Source organism: Hippoglossus stenolepis, chromosome 11 (assembly GCF_022539355.2).
Source record: "Hippoglossus stenolepis isolate QCI-W04-F060 chromosome 11, HSTE1.2, whole genome shotgun sequence".
Classification (NCBI taxonomy): domain Eukaryota; kingdom Metazoa; phylum Chordata; class Actinopteri; order Pleuronectiformes; family Pleuronectidae; genus Hippoglossus; species Hippoglossus stenolepis.
This window is the reverse complement of record NC_061493.1, coordinates 16,283-26,475: the sequence shown is the minus strand read 5'-3', so window position 1 is coordinate 26,475 and position 10,193 is coordinate 16,283. Positions and strand designations below refer to the sequence as shown.

Below are 10,193 nucleotides of genomic sequence, written 5' to 3'. Positions count from 1 at the left end.
GGCTATAGGGTTGCAGGTTTGGTGGAAATCCTCTGAGGGTTTAACTCAAAGACTGACCATGTTATACATTTAATGATAGGTCACCACAATAAGAAATCATGCTAGCATTTGCTAACATGCTAATAGCAAGCAACAACTAACAACAATGTTAATGTTCAGTGTTAATTCAAGGTTAAATAGATGAACTGCACTAAGCCTGGATAAGTAGAGTGTACTTGAGAAATTTGAGGAAAAAGGTTACCTAAAACCTGTTCACCTGTTTACTCAAAGTTCAGTGAAGCTCGACTCAGTTTACAGGACCCCAAATGGGGTTAGTTGTAACATAGTTGCCCATCACTTCCATTGACGATTTTCAGCTGCCACTACTGCAGAACTCTGGTCGCCTGTTTAAACCTATTGTGTGTCCGAATTGCACTAAATTTGGACGTCAACAATATGCATGCCAAGTGTGAACCTCATCAGATGAGCATTTTTTCAGGATATGCTTGCCACACACAGATAGACGGAGAGATATTTCTTGAATTAGTTCCTGAAACAATTTAATTAACAAAATTAAGTGAATTTTTTGACCATTTAACTGTTTTTCATAAATTTAGTGTTCAGCATTTTAGAGAGGGTCAGAAACAATGACTTGATGATGCAGTGGAGATTAGCACAACATAGCCTGACATAAGTAAATGGTTTGTATTTGAATAGCACTTTCCTAGTCTTGATGACTACAGTTTGCCATTCACCCATTCACACCCATTAGTAGCACTTTTTTGTTCTATGAGTGACAATTCAGGGTTCAGCATCTTGCCAAAAGACACTTTGACATGGAGATGGGGAAGACTGGGGATCGAACTGCTGTCCTGCTGGTTGGAGGACGAACGCTCTACCACTCAGCCACAGCCGCCCAGGCACCCAAGTAGATTGTATGTTATAGCAAATAGACTGAGAGACACCTCACCTTCTCAGTTGTACTGCTTTTCATTTATGACGTTGACATTTTTAAATTGTATGAACTTGTTGATTTTTTTTTATAATAACATTTTTTTGTGGTGTGACAACCTCAATAAACCTTTATTAATGCTTTACAGATAAAGGTTTTGGTTAAAGTTAAGGAAAGAGGGTTGTCTTGGTTTAGTACTGAGTAAGACAATACACAACCAAGCTAAGCTATGAGAATTCAGAAAAGAAAGCAGAATATACATGTGACATATTAAAAAACTAGTAAAGAACTCATGATTCGTTTATACAATGAGAACAGACAGCATGAATTGTGCTCAACAAAAATACAACATTTCTCTCAGAATACACTCTCAGTGAGACTACTACTGCTCTGCCAAACAGGAAGTTAGCTTTGCTGAGGAAGACAGGATGGGCTTTTGATTGGATCTTGCAACAACCCATGACTGTGATGGCTGACAGCAAGCAAAAGGATGAAAGAATGAAAGAGTATGGAGTGTTCTCCCTCCAAATATTTCCTGTTTCCCTGAGATGTAAACTTCAGGCACTGTGTGTGTGTGTGTGTGGTATGAATTTTAAGTTCGATGCAGCTGATGTTTAAATCTTGACAGTCTCATTTTCACATCTTCACCTTCTTCAACGATCAGTGTCTCTGTGAAGGAGGGAGGAAAAGATACAGAAAGAGTGAAAGAGAAGAGAGACGATAAATGACTCATTTGCAAGTTGAGCTGTATACCTGAGCCCTCTGAATACACAGTCAACATATCACATTGTGCATTAGTACATTTGCTCATCCTTGAAAGCTGTCAGTGCCACCAGTTATGCTTCATGGTTCGTATAGTTGCAGTGTGCCATTCATTTTAAAATTCAAGTAAATTTTCACACAGATATTAAGTGTGTGGATGAGAGATCAACATGATGCAACATAAAAAAAGCCAGGAAGCAGGTGTTGGGAAGAGAATGCAGCGATGTCTCGCTGACAGACGTGGTCTAGGCAGGTAACAGGCAGGCAGGGCTCGCTGGCAGGCAGGTGAACACTGTGTAAACATACTGTATAAACTGGCAACAGGGAGGGATGGCCATGGTTATACTGCTGGAGATGATTAGTGGCATAGTGGACATGAGCTGCATGTGTGACCTGCGGGGGGGAAACCACATCCATGCCCAAAACTGCTACATCAGTCATTATCAGTCAGGGCAGCAGTCACAGCACAAACTGTAGACACTGCATGGTCGAGTTCACTGAGCCTCTTCATTTCTGGAGCACTTTGTAGACGGTCCCTGCACACTCTGTACATAGAGAACAATGTTCTGTATCCAGCTCGGAGGACGGCTCATATTGATGAAAATGGGCTTGTAGCCTGTTGTCTACCTTACTACGGTGGGAAAGAGACGGCGTTTGTGTTTTAACAACGTTTCGCTTATGACTTATTGATCCGAGTAATCTGACTTCCGGGTCACAGAAATCATACAAATTAAATATCAAAATCAAGTTCGGCCCGTGACCCGTTTTTTCATGACCTATTTTCAATCTGAGCAAAAAATCCAAACTACAAAAAACAAACCGTCAAGCGATGGTACGAACGAGCCTGAAGGACACAGCTGTGCTGACTGTGTTCTGTCTCATGGCAAAGAAGAAAAATAAAAAACTGGGTTTATATCTAAAGTGTATCATTTCAGACAGTTAAAGATGAACATTGGTTTGATGAACACTAATTCTCATTTTGACCAGCATGAAGCTGCCGATCTCCACCATGTTGCTGCTGCCACAGTGGATGCTGAGGGCATCAGGTGCTGCAGTGCTTCATGTAATGAAAAGAAGAAACTCACTATAAAAGGATGTTTTATGCTGAAATCACTGTCACATCTGTAGGATACAAAGGAGCAACACCTCAGATTAAAGACAGTCTGTAAATACTTTTTACAGAAACGATACAATACAATTAATAATAATTACAATACTTTTGTACTTTTGACACGTGTAATATCAGCTGTGTTAAGCAGCCAAGACTGGTACGTACAGTTTATTCTGTGTTCAGCAGGTGGAAGCACCACAGATCATCTTAGCCAGAACTGATGTACTGAAAGAAATAAACATATTGTACAAATATATACAATGTCTTTCTACCTCATCTGTAATATTCAAGGTGATAATCTCTCACAGTGCTGTTGATAACGGTCCACATCAAGTCCTTAGCATGAGCTAACCAGATAACGTTGAGCTCTGTTGTCAGTCGTCCCTAAGCCCACCTCAGCTCCACTCGCGCTCCTCCTCTTTGCCCATTTATTGGTTAGCCAGGAACTAGGAGGAGTCAGCACCAGCAAGATGGCGCCGGGTGAATCGCTCACTGAGAGCCTAATTTTCACTCTTCAGAAACCAACAGGTGATGTCACGGACACTACGTCCATCTTTATATACAGTCTATGGTTTTACACCTAAAAGTGCAAGAACAACACGTTCCTGTAGATTCATGCTGCACAACATCAGGAGAATACGTCCCCTTCTCACTCAGAAGGCGGCGCAGGTTCTGGTCCAGGCCCTGGTCATCTCACGCCTAGACTACTGCAACTCCCTCCTGGCTGGTCTACCTGCTAGTGCCATCCGACCTCTGCAGCTCATCCAGAATGCAGCAGCTCGACTGGTTTTTAACCTAAGTTCACTCACACTACTCTGCTCCTCCGCTCCCTTCACTGGTTACCAGTGGCTGCCCGCATCCATTTCAAAACATTAGTACTTGCGTACCGTGCTGCGAACGGATCTGGTCCAGTCTACATCCAGGACATGGTCAAACGTTACACCCCTGCCCGTTCACTCCGCTCTGCATCTGCCAATCGGCTTGTTGCTCCCTCACTGCGAGCTAACCACTCATCTAAATCACGACTGTTTGCTGTCCTGGCTCCTAAATGGTGGAGCGAGCTCCCTATTGACATCAGGACAGCAGAAAGTTTACACATCTTCCGCCGCAAACTAAAAACACACCTCTTCCAACTATACCTTGAATAAAAGTTTAAACTAACACTATCTAGTAGCACTTAAATGGCACTTACTTATAGCACTTTGTAGTTTGGCTTTCTTGAAGAAATTGTACTTTCTTGATTCTTGTTGTTCTAGGTTTGTACCCTCATGGTTGAATGCACTTATTGTAAATCGCTTTGGATAAAAGCGTCAGCTAAATGAAATGTAATGTAAAATGTAATGTAAAACACGGTGTAAATGACCTCGTTTAGAGTCAAATATGATTGTTGGGGCGTGTGGACACTTGGAATACACCACAGGAGCAGTATGGAGGCCGATTTTATATATATATGTCTGAAGATAGTTCACTAATATCTTCAATTGTATTGGATTCGGCCGCTACCTGGCAGCTACACTGTTTACCCCTGAAACTCCAGAACTGTTTTCCGGACTCAATCACTTCACCCACCCCACCATCGGCATAGGGGTGAGTAGATAATGAGTGAATTATCATTTTTGGGTGAACTATTCTTTTAAGTTCCACTTCCCAAACAGAGAATTTGCTTCTCCTTGTGTCAGGGATGGTGAGACAGATGGACCCAGGATGCAGAGTTTTAACAAAAAGTGTATTTTTAACCCTTGTGTTGTTCCTGGGTCGGATTGACCCAGAGTGTGTGTGTGTCTGTGTGTGTGTGTGTGTGTGTGTGTGTGCGTGCGTGCGTGAGTGCGTGCGTGTGATCATACGCAAGCCCTGGCCGGTCAGGGTTAGGGTTAGGGTGACCCAAGGATTGTCATTATCCAATTCTCCTGGGGTAATTGAGACCAATGGATTGTCATTCTCGATTGTCATGGGAGGGGTCATTTAGACCCCCAGAGAGGGCGCTGTGGTGCTCTGTGGGGTCATTTAGACCCACACCTGATTCCAATTACAATTAAGGGGGGTACATTAGACCCACATATAAGTCTCAGTGTGCCACTCTCTCACGGACCATGGCACGATGTCGCGTCAGGAGCGTTTCACCAGAGAACAGGTTCTCCAACAGCTATTCTCCCAGCAACCATCCTCTGAACCCGAAGAGGACGCGAAAGAGCCAGACCGAGAAGCGGACGGACAAGGAGATGGAGAAGCAGACTGAGAAGAAGACAGAGAGGGCGACGAAGACGACGACGACGGTGACTACGAAGGCGACGGCGGCGATGAAGACTACGACCCAGTGGGTGATGCTTCTGCAGATTCGTCATCCCTAAAACTCTTCCACACGTACTCCAGACTGCTGCACTTCGACGACCGCTTCGACGAGATGCACGAGACGAGCCACGGACAAATTGGCGGCCGTGCGAGAGGTCTGGGACGCGTGGGTGTCGCGGCTACCACACCTATACAACCCGGGGCCCGAAGTGACCGTGGACGAGCAACTGGTTCCGTTCAGAGGTTAGTCTTTTTTTTCGTTTTTAAAAAAAATATTATTATGTTATGTTATGTTATGTTATGTTATGTTATGTTATGTTATGTTATGTTATGTTATGTTATTATGTTATGTGGATAGCGGCTGCTAGTCCTCGTCCTCATCTCATCTCCTCCTGTTTTTTTGTCCCTAGGCCGGTGTCCATTCCGTCAGTACATGCCCAGCAAGCCGGCGAAATACGGGATCAAGTTGTGGGTGGCCTGCGATGCGAAATCAAGCTACGCTTGGAAGATGCAAGTGTACACCAGAAAGCCGAGCGGCAGACGCCCAGAACGGAACCAGGGGTTGCGGGTAGTGCTCGATGTAACGGAGGGACTGCACGGTCGTAACATCACGTGCGACAATTACTTCACCTCCTACGAACTCGCGCGGCAGCTCCTGGAGAGGAAGCTCACCGTGGTCGGCACAGTTCGGAAGAACAAGCCCGAGCTCCCGACCGGGCTGCTCGCGGTCAAGGGAAGAGAGGTGTTCTCATCCAAGTTCGCATTCACGCCCACTGCCACTCTGGTGTCCTACATCCCAAAGAAAAACAGGAATGTGGTGCTCCTGAGCACACGGCACGCCGAGGCCAACATCAGCGACCGCGAGGACGGGAAACCGGTCATCGTCCTGGACTACAACCGCAACAAAGTTGGCGTGGACAACCTAGACAAGGTGATCGGAACGTACAGCTGCAGGAGGATGACCGCGCACTGGCCCCTGGTCATCTTTCACAACATTCTCGACGTCTCTTCCTACAACGCCTTTGTGATATGGAGAGAGATCAACCCAGACTGGATGCCAGGCAAGCGGAACAAGCGGAGGGTGTTCCTAGAGCAGCTGGGAAAGGCTCTCGTGACTCCGTTCATCGCACGAAGGGAGCGCATCCCCCGCACGGAAGCGTCTGTCACGGTTGTGAAGGCTGTAAAAGCCGCCGCCGCCGCCGCCGCCGCCGCACAGAGAGCTGTTGACTACGACGCTCGACCCGAGCGTCCGGCCTCCTCCATAGCCCTAGCAGCAGCCCCGCTCGGGGCGAGTAAGAGAAAGAGGTGTCAGATATGCCCCAGGAAAAAGGACTGTAAAACTCACACCAGGATTTCTTTTTAGGTCCCGAGCACGACAGTGCAAAGACCTATTGTTTTCGCTCTGATTATTATTTTCTTTTCCTGCATATTTAACATACTCTAAAGTCACCTGGCGTGCCAGGTCTGGTGAAAATTTACGTATTTTAATGTGATTGGGAACATGTGTCCAAAAATGGCTTGATAGCACCCCCTGCAAATTTTCAACAAGGGTCTTCCTACCCCTTTACTTTCACCTAGAATAATGAAAATCGGCACACATGAATCGAACCCCGCAAGCTAGTTCAGGCAGCCAACTTGAGCTGCGCTGCTCCAATCATGTGAGATACATCATGTGACATACCTCACTTTCCACAACCATCTATAATACACACCCTATTTAAGCAGAGAGAAATTTCCCATCACCCCCTTTGCTCGCACTGCTGCTGCAGTATTGCTACCAGTTGCTTCAGCCTACATCCACCTGTAGGCTCCGACAGCAGGTTACAAGTATTTGCTCATCACTCCCATCCTATCTGTGTAATCATATGGGGGAGTGATTAAGCTGGAGCCTAGACGCCAAACACTAAACCCAGTGGTGGCTGGTGACAAATATTCTTGGTGCGGCTGTACTGTGCCATACTCAGTAACCATCCCACTACGATTTAACAAAAATTGAAGGACACCAGTTCTTTGTGAAATAGTAGGTAATTATTTAATTCCAATAATAAACATGTCAGTCATTTTTACTCAAAAACAGATAGCTAACAGTAAACTGCATACTGCACAATCTAACTTTAAAAAACTAAAGTTAAAAAACTAAATCAAAATAATATATATACAAAAATAATAATAATCAGCCGATTGATAAATTATTATTAGTTGTTGCCGTTGTGCTCAGATAGTAAGTATAGAATGCATCATTAGGCTACAGACTGAGTCTGGTTACTAGTGTTTACTAAGTACACATTCCTGAAACATATACAGTACTATTAACAAACACTATTAAGACAAAATAAAAGGAGGTGCCATACACTGCTGGATATCTTATTAGGTAAACTATACACAAAGAAAATATCTAAAGTTATATAAACTATGAGTTTTCGTCAGGGGGCGCGGCGAATTTTTGATGATTCGCCAGAAAACAATAAGTGCTCATAACTTCCATGTATATTGTTCAATCTGCCTAAAGCCACATATGTACAACAAAGGTCCCGTCCTGAACAGCGCCATATGATAATATTCAATATTAGGCATAGCGCCTTCTAGCTGTAACAGGAAATGTCATGTTTTACATTTAAGTGTCCTGCAGCTAGCCCATTCGCCCTATTTATGTGAAGCTTTTTCACGTGATCCACCTCAAAATTGGTCAGGGAAACATTGAGACGCTGGTGATGCCATGTTGTGGAAATTAAGCCTCTACATGGAATGGCGATGGCGTGCATTTTAATGGAACGCCAACAAACAGGTAGTGCTCCAATCTGCCTCAAAATGCACATGTACAATGAGGTTCACGACAAGGACAATATTTGCCACCTACTGGAAACTGCAAGTAGTCCATCTGGTTGAAACGGACTACTGTTTAACTGGTTGAAGTTGAACCAGTTTTAACTCTGGTTGAAACTTCACCGAGGTGTCTTGGTACCGACGTACTACGCACTGACGTACGACAGTAAGCGAATTGCATCATTTCCTGTTTTCCTGCCACTGGTGGTGGTCACTCTCTCTGAACTAGCTCCTCTGCTAACACCGATATTTCTCCATATTACTACGGCTAAATCGCCGGTCTAAAGTTAAACATCCACATATACCAACCCCTACTCTCTGGTGCTTCAGCGACTCTGTGTCTTTCCATCTGCGTGTCACCAGATATTTCTGTTTGAGCTCACCCTTGCTACCAGGCTAATATATTAGCGATGGCTTCTCTCCCTCCCTCTTGCTCCACTGCTCTCTCCTGCTCCGAGTATCTAATGTTCACTTACTCCTCTGCCTCCTTTAACAGTAGTGGTACATGTAAGAAATGCTGTTAATGCATATAAGAAGGCCCTCCACAAAGCAAGAGCTGCCTACTACTCCACATTAATTGAAGAAAATAAGAACAACCCCAGGTTTCTCTTCAGCGCTGTAGCCAGGCTGACAGAGAGTCACACCTCCACCGAACCCAGTATTCCTCGAACCCTGAATAACAATATCTTTATGAACTTCTTTAATGATAAAATTCGAACTATTAGAAATAAAATCAACCATCTCAATTGGCACTAATACCCTATCAAGACTAGAAATCTCAGAAACTGCTGAGAATCTTATCAATTATTTAGACAGCTTCTCTCGGATCACCCTTGATCAGCTAACCAAAATAATCTCATGTTCTAAACCAACAACTTGTATCTTAGATCCCATTCCCACAAAATTACTTAAAGAAATTCTGCCCCTAATTGATAGAACGTTACTGAACACAATCAATCTGTCGATATCATCAGGATATGTACCACAGTCCTTTAAACTAGCTGTAATCAAACCCCTTCTCAAAAAGGTGGCGGGACAGTGGAAGAAATGCCTCTGAACAGCTGTGTGAGTTTCTCCAGGAAAGTAATGTATATGAAGACTTTCAGTCGGGGTTTAGAGCCAATCACAGCACGGAGACAGCCTTGCCTAAAGTCACCAATGATCTTCTAATAGCTTCAGATCAGGGATTTGTGTCTGTCCTCGTTCTGTTAGATCTTAGTGCAGCATTCAACACTATTGATCATCACGTTTTATTACAGAGACTAGAACAGTTAATTAGCATTAAAGGAACCGCCCTAAACTGGTTTAAATCATATTTTTCAAATCGGTTCCAATTTGTGCAAATTATTGATGAGTCATCTGTGCGCACCAAAGTTAACTTCAGTGTTCCACAGGGCTCTGTGCTCGGCCCAATTTTATTCTCATTATATATACTTCCACTAGGAAACATTATCAGGACACACTCGGTAAATTTCCACTGCTATGCAGATGACACCCAGTTATACTTGTCAATAAAACCTGAACAGTGTAATCAATTAACTAAACTTTAAGCATGTCTCAAGGACATAAAAACCTGGATAACCTGCAATTTTCTCTTATTAAACTCAGATAAAACAGAGGTTCTAATACTTGGCCCTAAACACTTTAGAGATACATTATCTAATGATATAGCTGCGCTAGACGACATTGCCCTTGCTTCCAATTAAACAGTCAGGAACTTGGGAGTGATCTTCGATCCTGATTGGTCCTTTAATTCTCACTTAAAACAAATTTCTATGACCGCCTTCTTATACTTGCATAACATCTCAAAAATCAGACATGTCCTGTCTCAAAAAGATGCAGAATAACTAGTCCATTCCTTTGTTACATGCAGACTTGATTATTGTAATTCGTTATTATCAGGCTCCACCAGTAAGTCGTTAAAGACTCTGCAGCTTGTCCAAAATGCTGCAGCACGTGTCCTGACAAGAACCAAGAAAAGAGACCACATTTCTCCTGGATTAGCTGATAGTACCATATCAACCCACTAGAGCACTGCGCTCCCAGAATTCAGGCTTACTTGTCGTCCCTAAAGTCTCTAAAAGTAGAGTAGGAGCCAGAGCTTTCAGCTATCAAGCTCCTCTCCTGTGGAATCATCTTCCACTTTCCTCTTCTCCCTCCTTATCACATCAAAGAAATGAATATCTCATCAATCTTTGATGGTGAAAGTATGCATACCCAGATGAAATGCAGTGATGGCTGATGGAGCAAACATAGTTTATGGTGTTTCTACGATCA

General features: G+C 43.8%; 1 pseudogene; it reads left to right on the top strand.

Moving 5' to 3' along the window:
* The window catches only part of LOC124854480, a 37,551-nt pseudogene extending 27,496 nt beyond the window's left edge, over positions 1-10,055 (top strand).
* The last annotated feature ends 138 nt before the right edge of the window (positions 10,056-10,193 follow it).